The 16,607-nt window shown below is 51.4% G+C and overlaps 1 protein-coding gene across 4 annotated transcripts in view; it reads left to right on the forward strand.

Moving 5' to 3' along the window:
- HIPK2 (homeodomain interacting protein kinase 2) overlaps positions 1-16,607 on the forward strand; it is a 190,128-nt gene that overhangs the window by 61,113 nt on the left and 112,408 nt on the right. The gene's annotated exons all lie outside the window — the stretch shown is intronic.

The raw sequence follows: 16,607 nt of genomic DNA on the forward strand, positions 1-16,607 counted from the left end.
TTGAAAAATAAGCCGGGTGGGGTCCTAATCCCCACGAGCTGAATCAGCCTCTCTGGGTGTGGGGTCATGCACGGATGTTATTTTAACAGCTTTTCTGGGGATCCCAGCACAGCAGCTAGGGTTGGAAACAGCAGCTCTGGCGGGTCCCCGGATGAGAGAGCCGGGGTTGAACCAGATCCCCCCTCTCGCTGAGCTGTGTGGCGTGGGCTTGTTGCCTTGTTTCTCCGTGCCTTCACTTCCTCACCCACCAGCTGGGGAAGTCCGGTCACCGGCCTCGGGCTTGCTGGGACCATGCGCCCTGGTGACGCTCACTGTCACCACACCCGAGTGCCTCACTCACTGTCCAGCTCGTGGTTGGTGTGTGAGGAGCGGGAAGGAACGGGAAGCAGGAGAGTCCGTTCTGGGGAGACCGTGATGGGCAGTGTTTGAGGTGACGGTGAGCAGGCCCGCGAGGGTGGAAGTCGGCGAGGAGCGAAGCTGAGCTGCCGTGAGAAGCCAGGGCCGACCCACATTTAAGAGGTTGCCGTGTAGGCCATAAAACCGAAGTCCCAAGACTTGTGTGTGCCTGAGCCCTTCTGCCCTGATGCTCGCGGCCACTGAGAAAGGCTGCGAAATGTGCCAGAGGCGCGTGGGCCCGCGGACGGGTCACCCATCCCCGAGGCTGCCCTCTCCCTGCTCCGTTTACCGCCCTCAGCCTGCAGGCCTCCGCAGATAACCTCACACCTCCTTCCCTGGGAGGTCTGAGCCTACAGGTTGTGTCCCCGCCCCTTCGTCATCCAGTGGGCCCTCACCGGCCTCTGGGCCCCACCCCTGCTGTGTCTCGGGGCCCTGGCTTGCCCTCCCCTTTAGAAGGCTGAGCCACAGCAGCTCTTCAGGCTCTACCCCAGTCCTTCCCCAGCGTTCCTTTCCCACTCCATCCAGATGCACAGACACACCATCTCCCCGGCCCAAGAGGAGCCTCTGCTGACCTCCGCTCCTGGCCTCCCTGCCTCCCTGCCAGCTCCGGGAGGGACGGTTCTACTGCTCACGTGCTTGCAGTCTGCCGTCTGTCCGTCTGTTCTGGAGCCACGTGGAGAGGGAAACCATGAGCCGCGCCGTGGCCAAGGGGGAGGCAGGGCCTGAGCTTGGAGGCTGTGGGATAGGGCCCTGCGTGAACCCCCAGGGAAGGGTTGAAGGACAAGGACGTGCGGGGGTGAGACAGCCGACGCATGTTCTCTTTAGAAAGTGCTCTTCTTCCAGGGGTAGCTCTGGGCGGCGTGATCGCCCTGTCACCTTCGCAGGTCTGGTTCAGGAATAGCTGGTGTTCGGGCTTTTATTACCCAGTTACCCTAAATTGCCATTCAGCGAACAGGTACCAGTGTTATTTGCCTTTACTAGAAAGTGAACATGGCGGCTTATAAAAGGACCTTTAAAAACTGTTCAAAAGGCAATGCAGGAGCGCCCGGGTGGCTCAGTCAGTTGAGCATCCAACTCTTGATTTCGGCTCAGGTCATGATCCCAGGGTTGTGGGACTGATTGTTGTTGTTGTCGTTGTTGTTTTTCTTTTTCTTTTTTTTTCCTTTTTTTTAAAAAAAGGCAATGCATACAAGTTGTCAGAGCACAGCTTGATGGATCCAGTAACTTTGACTTTGGTATTCTTTATGTCCTCACATCTTACCATCTTGTGCCTGTCCCTTTCCCACCAGATGGTCTCTGCAGTTTACTTTGCTTTTGTGTCTGCACCTGGGGCCTGGGACCCAGCTCAGGGCATCTGGTGGGCGTGGAAGGCTTCTTTGCAGACAGTCCCAGGGCTCTCTTTAGCTCCCCCCTCCCCAACTTCCACCTCTGGCCCCTGCACCCCCATTACTCTTGGAAGGTCCTCCACCTGGGTGTGATGTAACTCCTTTTCTTTGGCCCTTAGATGACTGTTAACCAAAATTCTGAGCAGGCTGACCTCTTCCTCCTCAGGGTCACTTTGGCCAAAAAGCTTGCTTCGGGTCCTTATAGTGACTTTCTGCGCCCAGCTCTGGATTCAAGGGCACAGTCAACATGAAAGCCAGCCCAGTTTGAGGCCTATGTTCTGTTCCTTCCCCAGGCCTCATCTGAATCCCAGAGTAGTTGGCAACCATAGAGAGCAATCCAGGTGTTTGAGGACAGTCTCCAGCTGTATCTGTGTTAGTCCTAGCTCTGAGGGACAGCCAACTCCAGGCCACATTTATCTAGTTGATTTTCCCAATTGCATTGCCTCTTATGGGGACTGGGGATGGAAAGAAAATCTGCAATTGTCCATTGTTAATCTGAGAAGGAAGACATTTACAGCCATAGCTTGAGAGAATGTGTCTGTTTGAGCTGCCTGGGATAAGGAAGTCAGCACACTGCATCTGTCCTTCTGTGGATCCCTTGGTTCCCTCAGCATCCCCCTATATCTATGCTGGGTACATTATCCCCTGGGGATCTCTCCCTTTCTTTCTTTCTTTTTTTTTTTTAAACGTTTATTTATTACTGAGAGACAAGAGAGAGACAGAGCATGAGCATGGGAGGGGCAGAGAGGGGGAGACACAGAATCCGAAGCAGGCTTCAGACTCTTAGCTGTTAGTACAGAGTCCAACGTGGGGCTCAAACCCACAAACAGTGAGATCATGACCTGAGCCAAAGTCAGACACTTAACCGACTGAGCCACCCAGGCGCCCCTCTCCCTTTCAAAGAGGAGGACGCTTGCATGCCCTTCCTTATTTTATTTTAATTTTTTTAATGTTCATTTTTGAGAGAGAGACAGAGTGTGAATGGGGGAGGGGAAGAGAGAGAGGGAGGCACAGATTTCGAAGCAGGCTTAGGCTCTGAGCTGTCAGCACAGAGCCTGACACAGGGCTCGAACTCACGAACCGTGAGATCTGACCTGAGCCGAAGTCGGACGCTTAAGCCTGTCACTCCTTATTTTAAATGGGACAGTATTAAATATCATCTTATTCCCTTGCCCAACGTGTGATGTGGAAACAGTATGACATAGACGTTCCTGTCCTCGGCCCAAGGTACCTGGAAAAGTAGGTGGTGTTATGGGGAGGGAACTCTGGCATTTGGGTGGCCGAGGTTGGGGGCATATTACTGCAGCGGCAAGCTCAACTGTGAGTTTTTCAGGAAACAGAGGCTCCTTTTTTTAGTTTTTTATATCTGATGCATGAGTATCCCCTTCCTACTTGACCTTCCAACTTGAAGGTCTGTTACATAGTTAACTGCCAAATCCCGTTGCTTCTCAAACTGTATTGTGCATAAGGATCACCAGGAGAGCTTGTTAAGAACACATTTCTACCAAGGTCCTGCCCCATACCCACCAAATCAGAATTCCAGAGGAGCGCCTCCAGAGAGACTCTCCACTCCCCCCCTCCTCACCCCCCCCCCCCCACACACACACGCACACATACTTCACTGTACACAGTTGGGGGTGAGCTTGTGCAGGTGGCCTCAGGTCCACTCCAAGAAATACTGCTAGGGAGAAAGATTTCCTTAATGGTATCGCTTTTCACATGCTCACACCCTAAGAAATGGAGTCGTAGGCAACTTACTTTTGTTACCTCACCTTGGAAGTCTCTGCCATTTCCTTATTTGATTCTACATCCATACCAGTTTTTGTGGGGCTTGTTTGCTTTGTTGTTGTTGTTGTTTTCTGATGGAGGGAAAGCCAATGGTAAATTGACATGGGGGTATTTCCACTATAGGCAAACTAAAAACAGGACCAAATATTAAGCTCTACTCTCAGGAAAAACAAATGGAAAGACATGCCATTCAGGCAAAGGATAGTCAGTGATTAAGATGTGTGGATTTTTTTTTTTTGTTTCTGGCAATTCAGAACACTCCGTCTAGACTTAATTTGGAACACTTAAGACCGTTACTAAAACCTCAAGAAAACAATGGGCATAAAAATTTAGGACATAAAAAATGGCCAGATGATCTCCTTCTTTAGAATAATCTAACCTTTTTTTGTCTGATTCTTTTGGTTGCAGAGTCTGTCTTCAGATTGGTTACATGGTTGTTTTAGGTGGGGTGAAGGTCTATTTTAATTCAGTTCCATTCATCTGCCATTCACTAGGTACCTACTGTGCGTCCTGTGGCAGATCTAAAGGGAACGAGGTAAGGAGAGATCACTCATCTGGAGGAGTTTATGGTGTCTCTGAGGTGATCACAGGACACAAATGAATCACCCGGAGTGTAATTCCGATGTTTTGCTATTGCCAGTGTTTGATCACACTGCAGATACTCATTGAGCCTTGGAGGGAGCAAATCATGAGCAAACCAGTTCAAGAAATTCAAAGTCCGTGAAAGAATTTGCAAGATGGGCTAACAGGGAAGATTTATAGAGCAAGAGCTGTATCGGAGGAATGTTGAGGTGGGTCTTACAGGAAATGAGAGATGAGGGTAGGGGGGCCTGGGAGGCACCAGGATTGGCATAAATAAGGGAAGATGGTCACATCTGGAAGGAGCTGAAGGCTTGAGTCGGAAAGTAAGGGTTAGGGGAATCAGGTCTGATCGTGGACATTAACATAGGCATATGGGGCTTGGATTTAACAACAGAGTAATTGAACGAAGTTAAGGATGTTAATGAAGTTATTCCACGGGAATGGCAAAGAAAAACAGAGTTGGGGAAACGCAGAGGTTAGGAGACAGTACTAATTGTTTAGGAATAAGCCCTGGATTATGATGCCTCCCCCCACCCCCTCCCAGTATAAATGTGAACACTTTTAGTGCATTTAACTTTCCAGGTACTGTGACTGCATAATTGGCCTAGAGGGGATAGTTTTCTATCCGTTTGTTTTGCTTTCTTTTGTTTATTGACCTTGCTTTCTCTAAGGCACAATTCCGAAGCACTCGTCTCTTTGGAACCTGGTTTCAAATCCCACCCCTGCTATTGAGTGATAGGCTCTGGAAGAGTCGGGAGGCTTCCACCCCTCTCCTGGCCCTGTGTGTCCCCAGCTCACTGTGTTCTACTGAGTCACTGATAGAACGTCAACGGGGCCATCCACACTCTTGCATCTGGACCCCATTATGACCAGGGCCTGTGTTTGGCCGTATGGTGGGTCAGAGTCGGTGGTTTTGTCTGTGGCCCTGGGACTGTTTTCTCTCCTGTGGATTGAGTTTGGCCTTCTTACCCCAAACTGGGAGCCCTCCATGATCGCCTATCAGGAGGGGACATGGCACATTCTAAAACGCCGTACTCTGAGTCACTTCAGAAGAGGGGCATAGCTTCATAAAGCCATAAACATAAGTAGTTTCAAAAATTACGTAACTTGTACAGATAATAAAGTATAAAAGATGCCTGACTAGAAGTTAGGTTTGATTGAAGAGTGTAGAAACCAATCACATTGCAGGCATTGGCTTTTTAAATGAGTCTTTTGTTACTAGCAGATAACAACAGGACAAGGCTCCAGTTTGAGGGTATTAAGTGAAATACTCAACCCATTGACAATCCCATCCACCCAGGGAGACGGCCACAAATACGTGAAAGCTTTTAGGGCTGCAGCTTGTCTGAGAAGTAACCAGTAAGTTGTCCAGCTGGTAGGTTATCTTCAATTTCCCTTTACTCATCTCTGGGACCTTGAACCGTACGGTGAAATAATTTGAAATTAAAATTTTCTTACTGGAAAGCTCAAGTGGGAAGCTTCGTGTGTGCTCGACTACATCGGCCCAAGTGCCCTTCCCTTCTACGCGCACCCACGTATGCAAGTGTTCGTGCACACCAGCTGCGTGCCACAGCGTAAACCCGTGCATGGCGTTTGCAGACAAAGGTGTCCTTGTGAGCGCCTTGGTGGCAGAAGCTGACACGCGGCTGCAGCAGAGATGCCAACGGGTACAGGTGTCCCCCACACCACCTCAGGGAAGAACACACAAGGACACATGCAGCGGACAGGCACGTACATGCAAAGACACACACGCACACCTTCAAAGACCGTGAAATAACCTGCACCTTCACAGACCACACGGGCAAAGCCGAGCAACCCTAGAGATCGAACAGCGTTAGTGCCCCGGAAACTTGGCCCAGCTTCCTGCCTTGCTGCAGGGATACCAACTACGTGTCCCGAAACCTGAGGACAGCGGGCCAGACCCCTTTGGGGCTGGGCCTGAACCACTTTGGGCCTCGAGGCATAAGCCTGTTGTTTCCAAAGTGTAATCTAAGGCTCCTCCTGCCCCAGAACCACCCAAGTACTTCTCAAAAATGGACATTCCTGAGGCGCCTGGGTGGCTCAGTTGGTTAAGCATCCAGCTTCGGCTCAGGTCATGATCTCACGGTAGGTGAGTTTGAGCCCCGTTATCAGGCTGTCTGCTCTCAGCACAGAACCCGCTTTGGATCCTGTGTCCCCCTGTCTCTCTGCCCCTCCCCTGCTCACATTCTCTCTCTCTCTCTCTCTCTCTCTCTCTCTCTCTCTCTCTCTCTCTTTCCCTCTGTCTCTCTCTCTCTCAGAAATAAGTAAGACATTTGAAAAAATTAAAAAATAATAAAAATAAGATGGCGATTCCTGAGTTGCAAAGCAAATCTAATGCACAGGCTCTCTGGGGGTGGGGCCAGGTGACATACATTTAAACAAGCTCTATAGTTAATTCTCCTGTTAAAACATTAATGAGGTATGACTGGCATACAGAAAGCTGTGCATATTTAACGTGTGCAACATAATGGGTTTGGAGATAAGTATGCACCGTGAAACCGTCACCACGGTCTGTGCCGTAAACAGATCCATCACGTCCAGAAGTTGCCTTCCACCTGCTCTTCATCACCATCACCATCCCCACCACCATCATCATTTTATCCTCTGAGGACTGTTCCTCTGGATGGCGGGGGTTCCAAAATCTCTCATCCCTTGCCTACCCCCCAGTGGGCGTACCGTGTGCCCAGTTGAGATGGGAGAACAGAGCTGCCGGTGATGGCCTGGCATCGAGCTGTTGATCCTTCACCTGTGATCAAACCCCTTATGTCCCAGTGGTGGTGACAGTGAAGATCCAAAAGTAGTAGGTGAGGTAGGAGACGTGTGTGTTGGTGAACTGGCAGGTGGGTGGTTAGGAGGAGGTGGGTTGGTCGGGTGAGGTGAGAAAGCAGATGAGCAGCAGAGGAGATGATGCGGGTTACTCTCTTCATGCTTTTACAATAGATGTAGCATTTACCGCGCTGTAGCTGCTGGGCTCTCCCTCGAGCCACAGCGGGTTTGGAGCTATAATCCTCATTTATGCATCGAACAAGTAATTTTTTGAATTCCGAAGATGTGCCAGACACTGTGCTTTGTGCTGAGGTTTCAAGAAATGAGTAGGAGTGCCGTCAACTATGCGGCTCTGCCCCCAAATCTGTAACGGAATGAGCTGTCCTTGGGGAGCCGGTGGTTGGGTGTGCTAGGTTCCACTGCCCTTGTCCCCCGGCATGGACATCTCTTATTAAACCGAGGAGGCAGAGTGTGCAAGACAGGCCCGGAGTCGCCTCTCTCCCCCGGCCCTGTTGGCTGCTGACCAGTCTTAAAGCCAGCTGGAGGATCCGGGCTCTTGGTTTGGGGTATTGGGCCCTGGCCCTCGTTCCCAGGCAGAGATGCAAATGCTGGCGTTGTGGGAATGAAGGTCTCGGGTTGGGTGTTCCCAAAGCAGAGCCTGAGGCAGGACTTGGGTGCCTAGAGTCCTTCTGGGAGACATAGGGAATGGGGAAGTGACAGGAAAATTAGGGAGCTGCCCCATTCTCCCTCCAAGGGGGCCACTGAAGGCCTGTGGGATCAGGCCCTGGAAGGGCCGGAGGCTGGGACTCTGCACCCACCCCCCTAGGTTGAGGGTCCTGTGCCTTTGTGTGGGGGCCACGCTGGTGTGAGGACCCGGTGGGCTGGGGCAGACTGAGAGGAGGCTGCAGCAGAAAAGAAAGGGGACGTGTCACCAGCTGAAATCAGAGGGACCACACCCATGCCCCGAAAGGCCCCAGGCCCCAGGGTGTGTGCTACAGCACCACGCCCAGACCTCCTTCTGGGTCCTCCCCGCCAATCCAATCACATGTGAGGTGTGTTTAAATGGAAAGCCACTAAAAGGGAAATGCCCTTTTAGGCAAATGTAAGGACGGTATAGGCTAAGAATTCAGAGTGGAACTCCAAACTTTGGTGTTTTAGAAGTGGGAGATAGGACTTAAGAGCTGACATTAACAAATCCCGCCTCCACCCCGCCCTCCTTTTGTAGCTGACTAGGTGCCTGGTGGAGGTGGGAGATGGGCTGGGCTCTGAGAGAGAATACCTGGGCAGGGGCAGGTGCCTGAGGGCACAGTGGCGGGAGGTGGAGGGAACTGCTCCTCTTCCCACGTTCTCCAGGCACACTCAGGACGCGTGCGGGCACCGTTCCCTATGGCTCCTTTGTTGAATGAGTCAATGGCTAAGCGGCCGCGTGAATGAATGGATGGCATTGGTGGCCCCATATGTTTTAGCCCAGCTCACAGTGCCACACGGCAGACACCCTCACACACCCGGTTTCTTGTGTTCTGTCACTGGTCACCCGAACCCTGGGCCCGTGACGTCCGGCATCTCTGAACCCGATCGTATGGGTCTGCAGTGGCAGCCTTTGGGGGAACATACACATCTCACCAGAAACAGCCATTCGCATCTTGCCTTTCCACCTGTGAGATTTCAATTTAAAACCCGAAGACAGCTGACTCGGCTTTTAACAGATTGGTTCCCTGAAATCAGCCAACATCTGTCATGTCCCGCTATACCTTTGCAGAAAATTAGAAGCGACTCCCCTAGCACGGAGAAGGGGGCGAGCACAGCACGATCTGACCAGAGAACCTTGAAGGTGTGAAGACGGTGCCGTCCCCTGGGCCTCTAACCTCTTACCTGCTTCCCTGGGGGACCTTACTCACATGCTAGACATGACTCCCTCAACTCTGCCTTCATACGTGTGAGCTGAGCGAACAGAGATTTCCTGCAGAGCACGCGGCTGCTCGAGCGTTGCTGCACAGGAGCTCGGCGCATGGTGAGCTCTGCGCAAATGTGAGCTGCGGGCGTTTTTACCACCGTCCTTCTCCTCATCGCCGTGTGTGGCAGCGGACTTGGCTTTGAATTCCAGACCTGCTCCCGTAGAGCTGTGTGATTTTAGGCAAGTTCCCGCTCCTCTCTGAGGCTCATTGTTCTTTCCTCTTACGAGGGAAAAATCACAGCCGTTGACGAAGCTTTTATGAGGACTAAACGAACAAGCTGCGTGTGTCTGACTCACCTGTGTGCGCCTAGCCTGGCCCGAGGCGCCTGTCATAACCATCATGCTTTTCCCTTGGGCTCCCTTCACGGTTAGGCGCCTCTGGTCTAGCCTGTACTCAGTCTGGCCTGTGTGTGTCATTATTAGCTATCAACATCCCCAGTATTCCCAAGCTTCTTGGGGTCGTGCATGATTTCTTCATCATTTCTATCGACGTGGAGGCCCGCTACCGTGCTTTACCTTCGACAAGGTGCCAAACGAAGGAAGGCCCGCGTGCAGGGAGTGTGTTTGGTGTGTCTCCTCCAGCGTCAGGGAGGGACGGTGTCCAGCTCAACGGTGAAGGGGTCAGCATCGGAGGAGAGGAGCGACATCCCCCCTCTGAGGCGGGAGGGAGAGGTGACGGAACTGGGTTGGTGTGGATAGAAAGACAGGGTGCTGTTCCTCACTTGAGGGCATGGGCTGTCGCCACCCTGCTGCCACTGGTGAGCCGGAGGAAGGCTGTGAAGTACTACGCTCTTTGGGCCGGGCACAGGGGCCTCGGAGAGTGGAGAACGGCACCCTGGAAGCCTCGTGAAGGTGTATTGCGTTTGACACCTGCCGGGACTTCCCGCGTCCACTCGCCATCTCTGCCGACATCAGAAGGTCAAGGAGCGAAGACTGGAGTGATGCAAGAGACTGTTCAGAAACCGTCCGATGGCATGTGAGTGTGTTGGTATGATTGTGTGTCGGGGTGGGTATTGGATGTGTCGGTGTGTTGGATATTTGAGTATGTATTTTGTGTGTGTGTTGTGTGTGTGAGTGTATATTGTGGGTGTGTTGAGTGGGTTTAGCGTGTGTGTATATGTGTTGGGTGTTGGTGTGAGTGTGTTGGTGTGTATGAGTGTGTGTTGGTGGGTGTGGACGTTGGGTGTCTTGGATATGTGAGTATGTGTCGTGTGTGTGCCGAATGTGGGTTTCGTGTGTGTGTGTTGGAGGTGTGAGTATTGGCGTGAGTGGGTGTTGGTGCGGGTGTGTTGGGTGTGCATGCTCATGGGCAGCAGGTAGACTGGTCCATAGAATTTCCCATATTTGGAGCCCCCTCTGGTCCTGCTGCTTGTGACTGGGGATGTGTGCTCTTCAGTCACAACCTGATTTATGTAAACGTTGACCACAGGATAAAATTTTTTGGCCAGCACACGAGAGACAAACTGTTGGTGTCGCTTCTTCATCATCCACTGCCCTCCAGTGAAGGAGTTCTAGTTCTCTTCTTTCTGTAAATGAGAACTTATAGTGGCAAATAAAAATGCACTGAGTGTGACCCCCCCGAATATAAATAGACCTGGCACTGAGGTCAGATTTTGTCACTTGGGGAAGTGAGCAGCAGGGCCGGGCGGACTCAGGGAGATGGGAGTGCTCTGGGTCCTGATTGTGGCAGTGGCACCACAGATCTGTACGTGGACCAGAACTCATGGCACTTAGGTCAAAAACTTAAATAAAAAATTCTTAAATAAAAATTTTAGATCTCTTCACCCATAAAGACCTCCAAGGAAAATGTTGGTAACATTAAACCCTTAAACCTTATCTTGCCTGGTTTTTCTTCCTGGTTGTGTTGTGTTGTGTTGTGTTCTGTTCTGTTCTGGCAAAAGAGATAGATTTGTTCATCCTGCGACAGGATGGCCGGCAGGGTAACAGACATTTCTGGAAATGGCCGGACAGGGCAACCTGTAGAAACAACTCTGGGGAATAAACAGTTGCTGATGACAGCAGCATTTCTATCATGCTGTTTCTTTATTTTATGTGCTGCTTTGTGGGACAAGTCATGGACTTGTCCTCTAAAACTTAGGGACAGTGGCTGCCGGAAACAGAAGTGACACATTGTTCCCTCTAAAGTGTCAAAGTCCAGAAAGAAGAGTAAGTCTGTGGAATTTGGTCATGCGGCTTTATCATGCCTATGGGGTCCTGCCCTTGGCTTTCCCGTTATTGTGGCCATGGCCAGCACACCCATGTGTGAAACAGCCCAGTTTTTCCCCAAACCAGCTTTTCCCTGTGGCAGGCCCCCCATCTGAGGGGGCTTTCATGCTGGTTTTGCAGGGCAGGTCTTCTTTCCTCCGCAGAGAGAGGGTGCCTGCGTGCCATCTTGGACGCGGTGTGGTAGCTTGTCTACGTCTAAGTGACCGACCTTGAAGAGGGGCCCCTGTCCCCGGCAGTGATCTCAGGCATGACGAGACCAGTTCTGGCAGCAGGGCCTGGGTCATGCACCCCAATAACTGGGCCATGGCCCAAGGCCACATGCTGGGCGCAGAGCCACATTCCTTCTTTTCCCTCTGCGCTGACAGGAGCTTTCTGCTTGCTCCTGTGGAAGAAACAAGAGAGTCACCAGCATGTAAATGTAATTTCACTGTGCCCTCTGCAGCTCAGAGCAGCCAGTTTAAGACACAGGTCTTCTGCTATGACCGTCCTGGCGGTGAGAGGTCCGCTGGTTTGCAGATCGGAGCTCATGGCCACACTACCCCTGTTTGCCTCTCCCCGTCGTGCTGTCAGGCTGCTCTCTCTGCATTAGTTCCAAGGAGATATCCTTCCTTGCTCTTAATCATTCCCTTTTCTTCCTCAGAAGACATTCCCCAAATCTCCTTCCTTGATTCTATGCCCTTCCTCTATTTCCGGCTACAGCTCCCATATTCTGGGTCCTAACCTGGAATTCAAAGTCCTGTTCCAAGGGCCCCAGCCTTCCCCTCACCCCGTGTGGCCTCCGTGCCTGCCAGGAGACGGTGCTGCCGCCTTTGCTTCCGGTAACTCCCCTGCCCTGCGTCCCACCCAGACCCCCGAACCCAGCCCTGTTCCACTTCCCTTCTGAAACTCAAGAGCCAAATCTGCCATGACCAGAAGTGATCTCTCCCTCCTCAAAACATTTAGATCTAGCGCAATCGTCTTGTTAGTCATTCATCCATTTGATCTCCAAGGAAACTGTGAGCTTCCTGGGGCCAGGGTCTGGCTCGTAAACCCTGTGGGAGAACCAGGGCTGATGTTACAAATGATTTTACAATGAGCCGAAATGACTAGCTAACACCACCTCAATATAGGGAGGTGCCGTGGGGACAGAGACCTGGGTCCCAGCATCCCACCAACCATGTGATGCAGGATGAGTCTCTTAGCCGTTTCCTTAGCTCCTGGATCCTGTGATGTTCCATAAAGGCCTTGGGGACCATGAAAGTCTCTGCAAGTTAGCGGCACTGTGTTGAAGCTTTCCACAGCTCTTCTGAGTCTTGCGTGTATAGATTATTCTTTTTTTTAATGTTTATTTATGTTAGAGACAGTGTGAGTGGGGGAGGGGGCAAAGAGAGGGAGACACAGAATCCGAAGCAGACTCCAGGCTGTGACCTGTCAGCACAGAGCCCAACGCAGGGCTCGAACCCACAAACTTTGAGATCATGATGTGAGCTGAGGTCGGACGCTTAACCGACTGAGCCACCCCGACGCCCCTGTAGGTTATTAAATGTAACATTCCTCGTTCTTCCTTTTTCTTCTCTTCCCTCCACCTGTGTTCCCAGGGCTCTCCCAAGCTAACCCAGGTGGACATACCAGCAGTGACGGGAAGTCTCCACAAGTCACACACTTAGACACGGGGACACAGTTAAGCGAGAACTGAGCTTTCAGAATGTTGCCAGTTAATTGCTGTCCTGTCCTGTGTTAGGGCTGCCCCTGAAAGAAATGTATTCACGTCTGACTCTCAATTTGGTGCCATGCAGATCCGAACGAGGCTTCTGACGGAAGATGTAAGACCGAAGATGATTTTCTCTGAGAACTGTGCCATTTGCATTTTTTTCCCCCAACTTTTCATGTTTATGTTCTGTGTCGTGCTTTGTATGGAAAGGCCCGTATTTTCATCTCAGTGCATTACTTTATAAGCTGTACTCAGCAGAACAGTCCCTACTGTGTGTGAGACACTGCGGGGTACCCTTGGCCCTGGAGGGGGTGCTGTGGCTGCTTTGGAAAGAACATCTCTTATGGGCACGCACGTTTGGATGAAAGCCTCAAGATTGGAAGGCAGCAGAGAAATTAGCAGAAGGGCCGAGTGGGCCCCACTCTCTGTGAGGGGGAAGCACCAGTTTGTATTTGCCCAGGCCTTTGGTTGTGATGGTGATGATGGCTGTTCATCTTTCCTGAGTGTCCCAGGAACGTGGCTTCATGTGATTGTTATCATAACTCTGAAGGGAGCTGGGGCAGCAGCAGCTTCCCTGTCTGGCCGTGTGGTCCAGGCCTTGCCCGGGGTCACCCACGTGTGGGTAGCCAACCCACGAGTGCAGCCTGTATGTCCACTCTGTCTGGATGACCCCTGCACCGCTGCAGAGGGCCTCCAGGCTTGCCCCCGAGGGCTGGAGAGGGCTAGTGGCTGCGGGTAGGCTCAGGAATGCGTGTGATGTGAGCAGCGTCCTGTCCTGTCCGTCCTTCTGCCCTCCCCGCCTCACGCAGACAGGCGTCCTGTCCTCTGGAGAGTGCCGTGGAGCCACAGTGCCTTTTCCTGTCACGTCAGGAGCCCCGAGCGAGGCTTGGTTTGGTGCGGCTGCTGGATTTGCACGCTGCTTGGTTTTTACAAGCCACGGCCCCTGTCCCGGTGGTAGTGAAAGGGTGCCCTTGGCACGCCGGACAGGGCAGTGTCCGCACCCACTCGAAAGCGGACACGTCCAGCCCAGAGACCGGACGGCGTGGGCGCGCGGCCACAGTGCACGTGCGTGTCTGCCAGGGCAGGCCACGCGTCCGCACGTCACCCCACGGTGGACTCGGGCGCAAGTCAGCCTTGGCCCCAAGAGCGTGCCCCTAAACGTGAGGACAGGAAGGATGCGGATAACTGCGATGCCCGAGTGCCGGCTCTGCGGGCTTCTGCCCAGGGAGGAACCACCTGGCGCACAGGGCAGTGGGGCTGCACCCCCCCCCTCCCCCCCCCCGGCTGACGGCAGGGTGCGCCGAGCCCCTTGCCCACCTGCTCTTTGGTAAAACTCCCCGCACTCAGTCTAACTGCCTGCTGCGGAAGGAAGGCACGTGCGGTCGTGTCCTCCGGGTACCAGAGAGGAAGCAGGAGGGACTCTGTACATATTCATGTTATCCCTCTTCCCATCTAGCGAGCAAGACTCACCACACTTAAATACTTTCAATTTTGCCTGCACAGCATGAGAATTGCTGGGTTTGTTTTGCCACAGAAATTGAACATTTCTAAGGAAACATGACAACACTGCCTTTCCTAGCAGGTAGGAGAGGGCTCTTCTGCAGGAGATATGCTCCCCGCCGCCCTTGGGAAATGAGATAGTGCCCGGTGCCAGCGAGGGAGGCGGAGGGTCCCAGCTCTTCAGTGTCTCCTGATCAGGGCGCTCGCTGCCTGAGCTAACCCGCATTAATAGAGCCGGGCGCCCCCGTCGGTGAGGCGGGCCGTTGGCCGGGATGGAGGCGGGCCGTGGTGCTAAGTGCTCTGCACAGTTATTGTTTTTCTTCTTTATTAAAACCGCCCTTCAAGGACTTCTGTTTTGTTTCCCTATTCATCTTTCTTTGGCCGCTGTGTTTTCCATGCATCTCTCCCTTGTCTGTTGTAAATTCTCGTTGCATTTAAAATCTGTATTTTATGCTTCCTTGCATTTGAGGGAACATTTGGACTTCCATTTGTTTTATAATTTGTCCTGGGGGTTAGTCTTGGGCAGCCGGCTAGATTGTAAATGTCTTGGGTGTCCGTTCTGGTGATTAACATATTCTCCATACTTGATCGGGGGAGTTGAGGATTAGAGATTTCACAAGGTCTGTTAAAGGAAAGCTGTTATATAAATCCCCTAAGCCCTTCATGATCTGCAAAGGTCAGCATTAATGAAAATCATTTCAGGAAATTTTTTTTTTTTTTTAATAATTTAGGTATGTTTAAAAGAGCTTTTGCGAGAACTTTCATACGTTGCTGGTAGGAATGCAAAATAGCGTAGCTACTGTGGAAAACAACTTGGCCCTTCCGCAAAAAGTAGAATTTCTGTATGAGCCCTGCAGTTCCACTTCTGGGTATATACCTGAAGGAACTGAAAACAGGGACTCAAACCAATACTTGTCCAGAGGTGTTCATGGCAGCATTATTCAGTAGCCAAAAGGTGGAAACAGCCCCAATGTCTATCAGTGGACAAATGTATAAGCAAAATTGTGGTCCATCTGTACAACGGAGTATCATTCAGCCGCGAAAAGGAACAGGGTGCAGTTGACCCTTTGAACAATGTGCGGTTAGGGGCGCTGACCACCCTGCGCGGTCAAAAATCCACAGATGACGTTCACCGCCACAAAAACTTCACTACTGAAAGCCTACTGTTGACTTAAACCTCACCAGTGACATAAAGTCAACGTGTATTTTGTACGTTACATGTGTTATTTACTATATTCTCATAATAAGGTAAGCTAGAGAAAAGAAAATGTTCTTAAGCAGATCATAACGAAGAGAAAATGCATTTATAGTACTATACGTTATCGAAAAAAACCCGCACATAAGTAGAGCCATGCAGTTGTCACCTGTGTTGTCTGAGGCTCAGCTATACCGGTAGATGCTACATGAGGGCAAACCTTCAAAACAGGCCGCAGAAGCCAGACGCAACAATAAAATGTTTTATTCCCTTCATATGAAATGTCCAGAATAGATGAATTTATACAGACAGAATGCAGATTGGTGGCTGATGTCAGGGGCTGGGGGACACAGGAGGGGAGGCTCTGCTGGTGGGGAAGCTGTCTTCCTTCTGAGTGATGGGAACGTTCCAGAACTAGCTAGAGGGGCTGGTTACAGTGTTGTGAGGCCACTAGGTGCCACGGAATGGTGTGCTTTAATGTGGCTCATTTTATGTTCTGTGGATTTCACTTCCATAAATTAACATGGAAAAAGAAGAAAGAACTTTTGCAGGCTGAGAAGTGGAGATGAGATGGGATTTTACTGTGAACTGAGATTTAGGCCTTTTTGGGTTTGTACAGGGGACCCAGAATTGTTAAAAATGCCAGCTAGAATATGAGTAGCTTTGAGAGCTGTATCTGCGTAGTTGCTCCAGGAATGGATTTAAAAATCCTTGCAAAAGCAGAATTTTGAGGGAGATTTATACTTTTCTGGTGCTAGGTTGAAACAGTGGAGTAAATTAGGGGTTTTCTTTTTTTTCACTGACTTGGGAAGAAAAGGAGCGTCTTTATCCTAGCTGTCTGCGAGGCCCCTGGGCACCCCGGTGCGTAAAAGTGGAGGTTGATGTTGCCCTGATGAGCGTGGGATTACCTGAAGGCCAGGCACCGTCTGCACAGTGAGCCAGGGGTTCCCAGAGTCTCTGTGGGGGGTGTGTGTGTGTGTGTGTGTGTGTGCGCGCGCGTGTGTGCGCGCATGCACGCGTGTGTCTTTCTCTCTCTCTCTTACGAGGAGGACCCATCCTGTCTGGGGAGAAAAAAGACCTGTATTTATGATACGTTAGTGTTGC

Source organism: Neofelis nebulosa, chromosome 4, assembly GCF_028018385.1.
Source record: "Neofelis nebulosa isolate mNeoNeb1 chromosome 4, mNeoNeb1.pri, whole genome shotgun sequence".
Taxonomy (NCBI): Eukaryota; Metazoa; Chordata; class Mammalia; order Carnivora; family Felidae; genus Neofelis; species Neofelis nebulosa.